An 11,977-nucleotide genomic window follows, 5' to 3' on the forward strand; every position below is an offset into this window, starting at 1 on the left:
AACCACCCCCCTCCCAGGTCCCACCCATAAGGCGTGACCTAGCAGGTAACCCAGCCCCCCAGATTAGTATAAGAGTGGTAGCTGGGCCCCAGGAGATTAGATTATCCTGAACCTGCAACTTGAACAGAAAGTCTGGACCTTCGACATTCGACGAAAGAAGAAGACTGAAGAATCTCCCTTGTGGCCAAGGAGTGGCTACCCTGTGCAAACAGGCACCATCAAGAGACTACCCTGTGCTTTGCTGAAGTTCTACGAGGGACCGACTGCAGAGCTCGACCACAGCCTTGACTTCCAGACTTCTCCGACCCTGATCCACATCCACAGCCGAGCTGAGATCCGTGGAGGCGACGAGAGACGTGGGACCGGCTACCTGGGAAAAGTGGCTAGTATCTTCCAGCGCAGCTTCTGAGGCACCCACGAAGTTGTGCACTGGGGATTGAGAAGCCCCAACCCCAAGCACCATCTGCACCGAAGATCAGCCCCCCACACTCCACGAGTCCTGCGTGGGGCCCTTCTGCATTTTCCTGCTTGCCGCGCCTGTCCGGTTGCTTGCTCGTTGGCTAGTGGCCTCTGTGACGACGCATCCTGAAATCTTCACTGCTGGTTTGGCTCCTTCAGACTGGCTCCCACTTCCTTGCAAAAGAGAAGCACCCCAGACCTTCCTGGTCTGCACCAGAAGCAAGTCCTCCGTTCTTCGTGGGTTCCGCTTGCCAAGGCTTGGTGAGTCCTAGTTCAACTTCGACACCGCCGACAGCAAGAGCCTTCGTGGGACAGCTCGCCTCCTGGTCCTGGTTGTCCTCGACGTTTCCTGGTCCCCGTGGCTGCAGCGACAAGCTTCACCTTCACCTGCAATCTTCACGACATCGCCTGGTTCCTTCCTGGTTCCACGTGGTCACTGGCTAGTGACCTTGACTGTCTCTTCTGCTTGCAGGTCTCCTCTCTTCTTGATCCCAGCCTTGGGATCCACCGGACACTCTTCACTGACTGCCTGTCAGCATCTTTCCTTCAGGCATCCATAGAAGTCCACGACGAAACCCGACGCAAGTTCACACCTATGCACCCGCAGCCTGTGGCCTAGGTAACTGGGGTACTTCGGTGCTCACAAGGGTAGTGACTATCCTAGGGTCTAGTTTCCGAGTCTCGACTCTCTAGCTGCTTCAGAAGTGTCCTTAAACTGTTAATTTCTAACTGCTAGTAATTCTATCGACTTTTACGCATTACGCGTGAGTATCCACTCTGCACCTGAATCCCGTGGGCCTCCCACTTCCTAACTGTTGCTAGTGTAGTGTAGCCCCAGCGATTCCCTAGGCCTAGGCCTATCCTATTTCCGTGACAGTGGTCCTTATACCACTTCTTTAGTATATGGTTTGCGTGGCCCCTAGGGCCTAACTGTATTACTTACCTGTGTGACTTAATGTATGCTTAAATAAGACTGTGTTGTACTTACCTCTAATCTCATAAAGAGTGCTGAGGGTTTGACTAGAATAAATACACTTTATTTTATATATATATCTGTTGTGGTGTCCTTTCATTTGGTATTCAAGGGATTATATATGGTATCACAGCTGGCTTCACATGCCATTCAGAGTTTAGCCTAAGACTGCTCTTGTCCATGCTACCACTAGGATAGCTGGTCTATAAGGTTGACTTTACAACCAATCACCATAACGGTTGTTTGGACTGATATAAGGTGTACACTAGAACTAGTGACATCATACATCAGGCCAACTTCTCACAGGGACTACCCAGTTGGGCTAGGATCCCGTGTAGTGACCATGGTGACACCACTTCTGTTCTGGGGGGTCTCTGCGCACTGTCAGGTGGACAGGGGACGGGAGATCCACGCCAGGCAGACAGTCACACGACATATGTGTCGTTTGTTAGCCTCAGGGGGATGGAGTGTAAATCCCCAGAAGTCCTGGAGTGCCAGGCGATTATTCCACCAAAGGTTCAATCAATCAATCAAACAAGCATTTGTATAGCGCGCTACTCACCCGGAGGGTCTCAAGGCGCTTGGGGGAGGGGGGTCCGCTACTGCTCGAACAGCCAGGTCTTGAGTTGCTTCCTGAAGGAGAGGTGGTCTTGGGTCAGGCGGAGGTGGATGGGGAGGGAGTTCCACGTCTTGGCAGCCAGGTAGGAGAAGGATCTTCCTCCTTTTGTGGCTCTTCGGATGCGGGGGACGGCGGTGAGGGCGTGGCTGGTTGATCGAAGCTGGCAGGTGGGAGTGTAGAAGGTCACGCGGTCGTTGAGGTATCTTGGGCCTTGGTTGTGGAGAGCTTTGTGTGCGTGGGTGAGGACTCGGAACGTGATTCTCTTGCTGACGGGGAGCCACTGCAGGTTTCTCAGGTGTACGGAGATGTGGCTGTCGGGGAATGTCCAGGATGAGGCGTGCTGAGGTGTTCTGGATGCGCTGGAGTCGTTTCTGGAGTTTGTCTGTGGTTCCGGCGTAGAGGGAGTTGCTGTAGTCCAGTCGGCTGGTGACGAGGGCCTGGGTGACCGTCTTCCTGGTTTCGGTGGGGATCCACCGGAAGATCTTACGTAGCATGCGTAGGATGTTGAAGCATGATGCGGAGACGGCGTTGACTTGTCTGGTCATGGAGAGGGAGGAGTCCAGGACGAAGCCCAGGTTGCGTGCGTGGTCTGTTGGTTTGGGTGCGCTGCCAAGGGCAGGGGGCCACCAGGAGTCGTCCCAGGTGGAGGGTGATGATCCCAGGATGAGGACTTCCGTCTTATCTGAGTTCAGTTTCAGGCGGCTGTTCATCATCCACTCGGCTACGTCTTTCATCCCTTCGTGTAGGTTGGTTCTGGCGGTGGCGGGGTCGTTGGTGAGGGAGAGGATCAGCTGGGTGTCGTCGGCGTAGGAGATGATGTTGAGGTTGTGTTGGCGTGCGATGGCTGCGAGGGGGCTCATGTAGACATTGAAGAGGGTGGGGCTGAGTGATGATCCTTGTGGTACGCCGCAGATGACTTCGGTGGCCTCGGATCTGAACGGGGGTAGGCGGACTCTCTGTGTTCTTCCGGCGAGGAAGGAGATGATCCATTCCAGTGCCTTCTCCTGGATACCGATGTTGTTGAGGCGCTGCACTAGGGTGCGGTGGCAGACCGTGTCGAACGCCGCGGAGAGGTCCAGGAGGATGAGGGCCGTTGTTTCCCCGTTGTTGAGCAAAGCTCGGATGTCGTCGGTGGCTGCGATGAGGGCGGTCTCGATGCTGTGGTTGGCCCGGAAGCCGGACTGCGAGTGGTCGAGGGATCCGTTCGTCTCGAGGAAGGCGGCCAGTTGTCTGTTGACGGTTTTCTCGATGACTTTGCCCGGAAAAGGAAGGAGCGAGATGGGGCGGTAGTTTGTGAGGTCGGTGGGGTCCGCTGATGGTTTCTTCAGTAGGGCGCTGAGTTCGGCGTGCTTCCAGCTCTTTGGGAAGGTGGTGGTGTCGAAGGAGGCGTTGATGATGTCCCGCAGGTGGGGTGCGATGACGGAGTCGGCCTTGTTGAAGATGTGGTGAGGGCAGGGGTCGGTTGGAGATCCTGAGTGGATGGAGTTCATCGTGCGGATGGTGTCTTCGGTGTTGACTGGGGTCCAGGCGCGGAGGGTGGTGGTGGGGGGCGTTGTTCCAGTCGTAGGGTGCGTTGGCTGTGTGCTGAAACTGTTGTGTATGTCTGCGATCTTGCTGTGGAAGAACGAGGCGAGCGAGTTGCAGAGGTCTTGCGAGGGCGTGATGTTGTTGTTTCCGGCGCTGGTGTTCGAGAGCTCTTTGACGATGTTGAAGAGTTCCTTGCTGTTGCGGGCGTTGTTGTCCAGTCGTTCCTTGAATGCGGATTTCTTGGTGGCGTGGATCAGCTGGTGATGTCTTCGAGTTGCGAGCTTGAGGGTGGTCATGTTGTCTGTAGTTGGGTCTCTGCGCCAGGCTTTCTCGAGGGCCCGGCAGTTCTTCTTGGAGCTCTTGATCGTCGGTAAACCAAGATGCTTTCTTGGTGCCGGGTCTGGCGGGGGGGTCTTCAGTGGAGCGAGGTCGTCTGCGCAGTTGCTGATCCATTTTGTGAGGTTGTTGGCCGCTTGGTTGGGGTTCGCTGATCTGGTGGGGGGGTTCTGGCTCAGGGATGTGGTGAGCTGGTCGGCAGTGATCTTGTTCCAGCTTCTGCGGGGGACCAGTTGCGGGTGGTGGTGAGTCGTGGTCCTTCTCAAGCTGAAGTGGACGCAGCTGTGGTCTGTCCAGTGGAGTCCGGTGGCGTGGCTGAAGGTGATGTCCTTGCTGGAGGAGAAGACGGGGTCGAGCGTGTGGCCGGCGTAGTGGGTGGGGGTGGTCACCAGTTGCTTGAGTCCAAGGTTGGCGAGGTTGTCCAGCAGGGTGGTGGTGTTGCGGTCGTTGTTGTTCTCCAGGTGGAAGTTGAGGTCCCCGAGGAGGATGTAGTCAGCGGAGGGGAGGGCGTGCGGGCTGATGAAGTCGGCGATGTCTTCGCTGAATTGTGTGCGAGGTCCCGGGGGTCTGTAGATGAGGGTGCCTCTGAGGGTGGACTTGGGGTCGGTGTGGATCTGGAAGTGCAGGTGTTCGGTGGCTGTGAGGGTGTCTTCGGAGTTGGTCGTGATGCGGATGGTGTTCTTGTGGATGATGGCGATGCCTCCTCCATTCTGGTTGGCGCGGTCCCTCCAGGTGATCTTGTATCCGTCCGGGATGGCGATGGCGATGTCGGGTGCTGAGGAGGCGTTCATCCAGGTTTCCGTGAGGAAGGCGACGTCTGGGCATGTGGCGTCGAGCAGGTTCCAGAGTTCCACTGCGTGCCTGTGGACGGAGCGGGTGTTGAGCAGGATGCACTTCAGGTGCTTCAGGTGGTTGCTGTTGGTGCTTGGCTTGGTGGGTGCGGTACGGGTCCGGATGCAGGAGAACTTGCAGGATTGGCAGGTGAAGGGTCCGTGGGTGCGTCTTGGGGTGGCTCTGCAGCAGCCAGGGCTCCGGCCGGTGTTGAGTGCGATGAGAGTGGCGGCGTTGTAGGTCTTGCGGGTGTGCTGGCATCTGCGGGGGCCAGGGGGCCTGGCGCTGGGCGCGGGCCAGGCACGGACGGGCGCAGACGGGCTTGCCTTAGGCGCGCCAGCGGCGCGCCCGCTGCAGCGGCCCCGGCGCGGGCTGCTGATGGGTGGGAGAGGGAGGGAGGAGCAGCTGGGAGGTGGGAGCGGGGTGGCCAATAGGGTGCGAGAGGGGCGGAGCTATGGGACGCGGCGGCCAATAGGGTGCGAGGGGGCGGAGCTACGGGACGCGCCGGCGGGAAACGGGCGGCAAGGGGGAGACGCGGGGAAAGACAGAAGAAAAAAGGGACACAATCTGGGCACCAAAGGAGAGGGGGACAATCAAGGCAGCAAAATACACAAGTACAGTGGGGGAGAATCACTCACTCGTGGGTATAGAAGAGAAGGAGGGCACAGTCACTCTAACGCAGGCAGACACAATGCAGCAGCGGTCAGTGGTAACACAGAGGGCTGCGTGGCGGTGAGGGGAGCGACCTGCCTGGTAAACAGGGTCAGAGGTCAGGGTCAGAGGTTCTAGGCCGGAGGTTGGAAGGCCAGGTTCAGGATCAGCCTGACTAGAAGGGTAGGACGACTGTAACCAGTGTCCTGACCAGTTCTTCTTCCAGAGGAACCGCCCCAGTTGGTAGGGAGCAGGGCTCTGGAAGGGGGTGCAGAGGGTGGGAGAGCCCACCTCTGACCCCGTTGCAACCTGAGGGGTTAAACCCTGGGTTGGAATGGCGTTCTAGGTGTACCCCTCGCCAGAGGAGGAGGAACCCTAGCAGAAGAGGTAGGGGGAGGAGAGCCTTCCCTGAGACTCCTGGTCCGCCTGAGGGTGCAGACCCTAGGCTGGAGAACCAGTGGCAGTCTAGTCCTGTCTTGCAGACAGGGAGAGTGGAGAATGGCCGCTATGTGCCAGGGGTTACTACCCCCCACTCTGTGGTTAGGCAAGGACCGGTGGCACCTGGGTGGCCTAGGGCCTGGTCTTGGCCGCGGACAGCTTGGGAGTACCAGTGGGGTAGCCCAGTCGGTCCGGACAGTGGTTTTAGAAGGAATTCTATGGGTTCACCGTGGCGTAGAACCGGAGGGTGTCCCTGCAGTTGCGGGCCCGCGTCCGTGTTCTATCGCCCCAAGCAGGGAAGTCCATCACGGTGGTGATTGGTCTGCCCTGCGTTTTGGCTGGAAGGGGGTTGTGTTGGACTTGGCCCTTCTGGCAGGTTCACCCCTGAACTTTTTGCTTTTACTGGTGACCTGGTGGTAGTGATTTTTGGTTTCTGCGCACTTTCCCTGTGTCCCAGAGTATGTGTGCATGTGGTGAGATAGGCCTGCCCTCCCATAGGAATGCATGGGGAATGTATGTGTCCCTGGTAGTTCCTGATGCGTGGGGTGTGCAGGCTCGAGTTTGGTATGTGCGGACTCGTGTGATCGAATGCTTCGCAATGATGTATAATGTGTGATTATGTCATGTGCGGAAGTGCCACTTCTAGGAGTTGGCATATTAGTGTAAAGTGTGTCTGGCGTGTGATTGGCTGGAGCTGGCTGGTGAGCCTGGCTCCAGGAGTCTGGTTGGGTCTGCCCCAGTGGTGAGTGTGAGATTAGCATGCTGATGGCTGGGGAGGAGTGCACCTTGGACCTGAATAGGGCAGGGCTTTCCCCACACAATGCTGGCTCCGCACCCTGTGGTGCGACTGATGACCCTAGCCCTGCCAGTGAATAGAGTGAGGGGCTGAGCACATCAAGGGTGCTCCCCAACCAGCTGCGACTGGTTTTCCCCCTCACCCTGAACCAAGAACAAAGGGGTTTACAGTATAAGAAGGGGCTGTGTCCCCTTACAATTGGTTCTCTTCCAGGATCCTACCTGAGGGGGGCTGCTGCTGCTGCTGGACCAGAGGACCGCCACTTGGACTACCTCCCTGCCTGGAGGCCCAGTGAGCTGGCTCTGGGTCCAGCCTTGCCCCCCCACCCCTGCCTTGCTGTATGCAGGGGAGAACTTTGCTGGACTTTGTTGTTATCCTTCTTAAAGCGCTGGGAGCGCTTTATTTGAATCCCTAAGCGCCTGGAAGCGCTTTTATTTGTCCTAGCGCTAGGAGCGCTTTATTGCTGCAAGCCCGTGCCCACCCGGCATTTGCCCCGTTCTGGACTAATCCTGAAGTCCCCTGGCAGGTGCCCACCCTGCCAGGGACATTGCCGCCATATCGAGTGCCCACCTCGATTTATAGTATTTTACACGAGCCGGTGCCCACCCGGCGTCTACCCTGCTTTTTTGGGAAGTTATGATCCCTAGCGGGTGCCAACCCCGCCAGAGACTTTGCCGCTTTCATTTTTGATCCAAGTACGGGTGCCCACCCCGTATCGCCACCATCATCGGGAACTCGGGGCTGCCGCGCTGCCTGCGGCGACCCGGAAGCAAAGAGGAGTCACGCCTGGTAGTGGGCGGGGCCTTGAAGCCGCGCCCTGTTGGACGGAAGCGGACGGGAGCCCACCCCGCGCTTCCCTGAGGAGAGAAGAGGTGGCAAGCCTGCGAGCAGCAGCGTCGCTGCTGCCCGGCCGGAGTGCTGCCGGTCCCGTGGAGCAGACGGCGGAGGGCGGAGACGACGCGGGAGTCCCCGGAGAGCAGCCCGGTAAGTACAAAGGGCTGGGGGACTCCGCATGTGCTAATGGTGCCGGTATCTGTCCTTTAGCCCCGAGAAGGCTCCAACAAGGCGCAGTGTGGGAAGAGCCTAGAGGGCTCCAGAGTACACTGCATTGTGTGCGGTTAGAGCGCTAGTGCGCTCCAGCATAGTGGGGCATTCGGTGCCTTGGTGAACAGAGTAGCCCCGGAAGGCAGTGGGCCGCTCCAACGTTGTCCCAGGCTGGGCATTACGTATTTTAGAGCGCTGGTGCGCTCCACCATTGGGGGAAGTGTTCCAGAGCCCCGAGTGAGGCTCCACCGACTGGGCAAATTGGCGTTCAGAGCCAGAGAGGCTCCAACAGGGGCATCTCTGTGGTGTTGAGCCTGTGAGGCTCCAACGGGGGCATTTCTTTGTTGTTTAGAGCCCAGAGGGGCTCAGGGCGCCATGAGTGTGGAGTATTCAGAGCCCGGGAAGGCTCCAACGTTGGCCCCAACATCATTGTTCCCAGCTGCCCAGCACTTCGTGGGCAGCTGCTCCGTTTAGGCCCCTGACATTGACATAGGGCGTCCTAGCCCCCCCTACAAGGCCAGTTGGCCTAGGGACTGCCACAAGTGGTGGCTAATGTGAGTTTTGCGCTATTGTTCCTAACCTGCACCTCTGAATGTTTTTATGCGTCATGTGCCTTGTGTTTACACCTCTGAATGTGATGCATCATGTGTAATGTGCGTTTACCCCTACAGGTGTTGTGATACTTAGGTGGTTGTTTTTCTCCTAGTACAGGTGCTGCTAGTGAGGTCCTGGTTCCCTGCGCAATATTTTCCTAAGGTGGTTAGGGTTGCGTAGGTGGTACTTACCTGTTACCAGTAGTTACTGGTTGTGTGCTACATGAGTTATTTTGTGCTACAGTAATTTTCTATCCTATGTTCTAAGTGCTAAGTTCTAAAAGTGCTAATTCCTGACAGTGGTCCATGTGGCCCTGTCCCCTGTACATATAATCCCTTGTAAATTCTGCCCGTGCCTGTTGGCACATTGTAAAGTGTATGTTTTTATCTAATGTGTTTTGGTATAATACAAAGGCTATTTTTATATAATACCTTGTGTGGAGTTTCCTTTGTGGTGGGCCTTGGGTGTTGTTGCTGGGTGCGCGCGCAAACGCTTTACACATTGCCTCCGGGATAAGCCTGACTGCTCATGCCAAGCTACCAAGGGGGTGAGCAGGGGTTATCTTTGGCGTGTAACTCCCCAGCCCTGACTAGAGTGGTGGTTTCTGCCTGGCTTTGGCGCAGGCCCTAGCCAACCAGAAATCCCATTTCTAATAGCCGGCAACTGAAAGGACTCCTGTCTGCCCGCCCAGAGCCGGGCCATAGCGGTAGGGATCTCGCCTGATCCAAGGGCTCGGTGGGCTCTGCTTCCCGGGGGGACTCGGGGACAGCAGCTGGGCCTCAGGCACGGGGAGGACCGACGGAGCTCTTGGGCCCGGGCGCCCCGGGGGGAGGACTGCCCGGGACCTGTGGAGCCCATCCCTGGGCACTTTGCCACACCGTGGGCCGGAGGAGGGAAGCCCCGGACGCCTGGGAGGATGTTGCCCGGGCGAAGCCCATCTGGTCCCCGGCAAAGAACCGCCAGCCCCGGAGGGGTCTTCAGGCACACCCTGCCCCTACTAATCCGGAGGAAGGCTACCCCCCTTTCTTGTAACCAGCGCGCTCCAAGTGACGGAGGTGACCCTAGGCGCAGACGCGCCCGGCCTCCTGGAGCCCTGGCTGGGATCTGGGAGGTGAATGGACCCTCATCGGGACTACCAGGCCGGCCCGGCCATCTGGTCGCCCCATTGGAAAGCATTGTGAGCGACCAGATGGCCGAGGGGAAAGGAGCGACCAGATGGCCGGCAACTGAAAGGACTCCCGTCTGCCCGCCCAGAGCCGGGCCATAGCGGTAGGGCTCCGCCTGATCCAAGGGCTCGGTGGGCTCTGCTTCCCGAGGGGGGCTCGGGGACAGCGGCTGGTCCTCAGGCCCCGGGGAGGACCGACGGAGCTCTCGGGCCCGGGCGCCCAGGGGGGAGGACTGCCCGGGACCTGTGGAGCCCGTCCCTGGGCACTTCGCCATGCCACGGGCCAGAGGAGGGAGCCCCGGACGCCTGGGAGGATGTTGCCTGGGCATAGCCCATCTGGTCCCCGGCAAAGAACCACCAGCCCCGGAGGGGTGTTCCGGCATACCCTGCCACTACTAATCCGGAGGAAGGCTACCCACCTTTCTTGTAACCCTCGCGCTCTGAGTGACGGAGGGGACCCTAGGCGCGGACGCGCCCGGCCTCCTGGAGCCCTGGCTGGGATCCGGGAGACGAATGGACCCTCATCGGGACTACCAGGCCGGCCAGGCCATCTGGTCGCCCCATTGGAAAGCATTGGGCGTGGCCAGATGGCCGAGGGGAAAGAAGCGACCAGATGGCCGGCAACTGAAAGGACTCCCATCTGCCCGCCCAGAGCCGGGCCATAGCGGTAGGGCTCCCGCCTTATCCAAGGGCTCGGTGGACTCTGCTTCCCGGGGGGGGGCTCGGGGACAACGGCTGGGCCTCAGGCACAGGGAGGACCGACGGAGCTCTCGGGCCCGGGCGTCCCGGGGGGAGGACTGCTCGGGACCCGTGGAGCCCGTCCCTGGGCACTTTGCCATGCCGTGGGCCGGAGGAGGGAGCCCCGGACGCCTGGGAGGATGTTGCCCGGGCATAGCCCATCTGGTCCCCGGCAAAGAACCACCAGCCCCGGAGGGGTGTTCCGGCATACCCTGCCCCTAATAATCCGGAGGAAGGCTACCCACCTTTCTTGTAACCCTCGCGCTCCGAGTGATGGAGGGGATCCTAGGCGTGGACTTCCAGGCTGGCCCGGCCATCTGGTTGCCCCATTAGAAAGCATTGCGCGTGACCAGATGGCCGAGGGGAAAGGAGCGACCAGATGGCCGGGACTGAAAGGACTCCCACCTGTCCAACCCCGAGCCTTCGCGCTAGGGTTCCTGCCTGCCCACGCAGGGCTCCGTGGCTGCAGGGCTCCGTGGCTGCAGGGCTCCGGGGCTGCAGGGCTCCGGGGGCTCCGGGGCTGCAGGGCTCCGGGGCTGCAGGGCTCCGGGGCTGCAGGGCTCCGGGGCTGCAGGGCTCCGGGGCTGCAGGGCTCCGGGGCTGCAGGGCTCCGGGGCTGCAGGGCTCCGGGGCTGCAGGGCTCCGGGGCTGCAGGGCTCCGGGGCTGCGGGGCTCCGGGGCTGCGGGGCTCCGGGGCTCCGGGGCTGCAGGGCTCCGGGGCTGCAGGGCTCCGGGGCTCCGGGCTGAAGGGCTCCAGGGCTGCAGGGCTTTGGGGCTGCAGGCCTCGGGGGGGCTCGTAGACCCCACACTGGGCCTCAGGCATGGGAGGCCCGGCGGGGCTCCCGGGGCCCGGACGCCCGGGGGACCCATGGAGTCCGGGCTTGTCCCATCTGGTCCCCGCCTGAGAACCGCCTGCCCCTACTAATCCGGAGGAAGGCTACCCACCTTTCTTGTAACCCTCGCACTCCGAGTGACGGAGGGGAACCTAGGCGCGGATGCGCCCGACCTCCTGGAGCCCTGACTTGGATCCGGGAGTCAAATGAGCCCTCATCGGGACTTCCAGGCTGGCCCGGCCATCTGGTCACCCCATTGGAAAGCATTGCGCGTGACCAGATGGCCGAGGGGAAAGGAGCGCCAGATGGCCGGGACTGAAAGGACTCCCATCTGTCCAACCCCGAGCCTTCGCGCTAGGGTTCCCGCCTGCCCATGCAGGGCTCCATGGCTCCAGGGCTCCATGGCTCCAGGGCTCCATGGCTCCATGGCTCCAGGGCTCCAGGGCTCCAGGGCTGCAGGGCTGCAGGGCTCCGGGGCTGCAGGGCTCCGGGGCTGCGGGGCTCCGGGGCTGCAGGGCTCCGGGGCTGCGGGGCTCCGGGGCTGCAGGGCTCCGGGGCTGCAGGGCTCCGGGGCTGCAGGGCTCTGGGCCTGCAGGGCTCTGGGCCTGCAGTGCTCCAGGGCTGCAGGGCTCCGGGGCTCCGGGGCTCCGGGGCTGCAGGGCTTGGGGCTGTAGGGCTCCAGGGCTCCGGGCTGAAGGGCTCCAGGGCTGCAGGGCTGTAGGGCTCCAGGGCTCCGGGCTGAAGGGCTCCAGGGCTCCAGGGCTGCAGGGCTGCAGGGCTTTGGGGCTGCAGGGCTCGGGTTGGGGATTCGAAGACCCCCACGCTGGGCCTCAGGCATGGAGGCCCAGCGGAGCTCCCGGGGCCCGGACACCCGGGGGACCCATGGAGCCCGTCCCGGGCACTTTGCCTCGCCGCGGGCTGGAGGAGGGAGCACCGCACGCCCCGGGGAAGTGTCGTCCGGGTTTGGCCCATC

Source organism: Triturus cristatus, chromosome 1_1, assembly GCF_964204655.1.
Source record: "Triturus cristatus chromosome 1_1, aTriCri1.1, whole genome shotgun sequence".
Taxonomy (NCBI): Eukaryota; Metazoa; Chordata; class Amphibia; order Caudata; family Salamandridae; genus Triturus; species Triturus cristatus.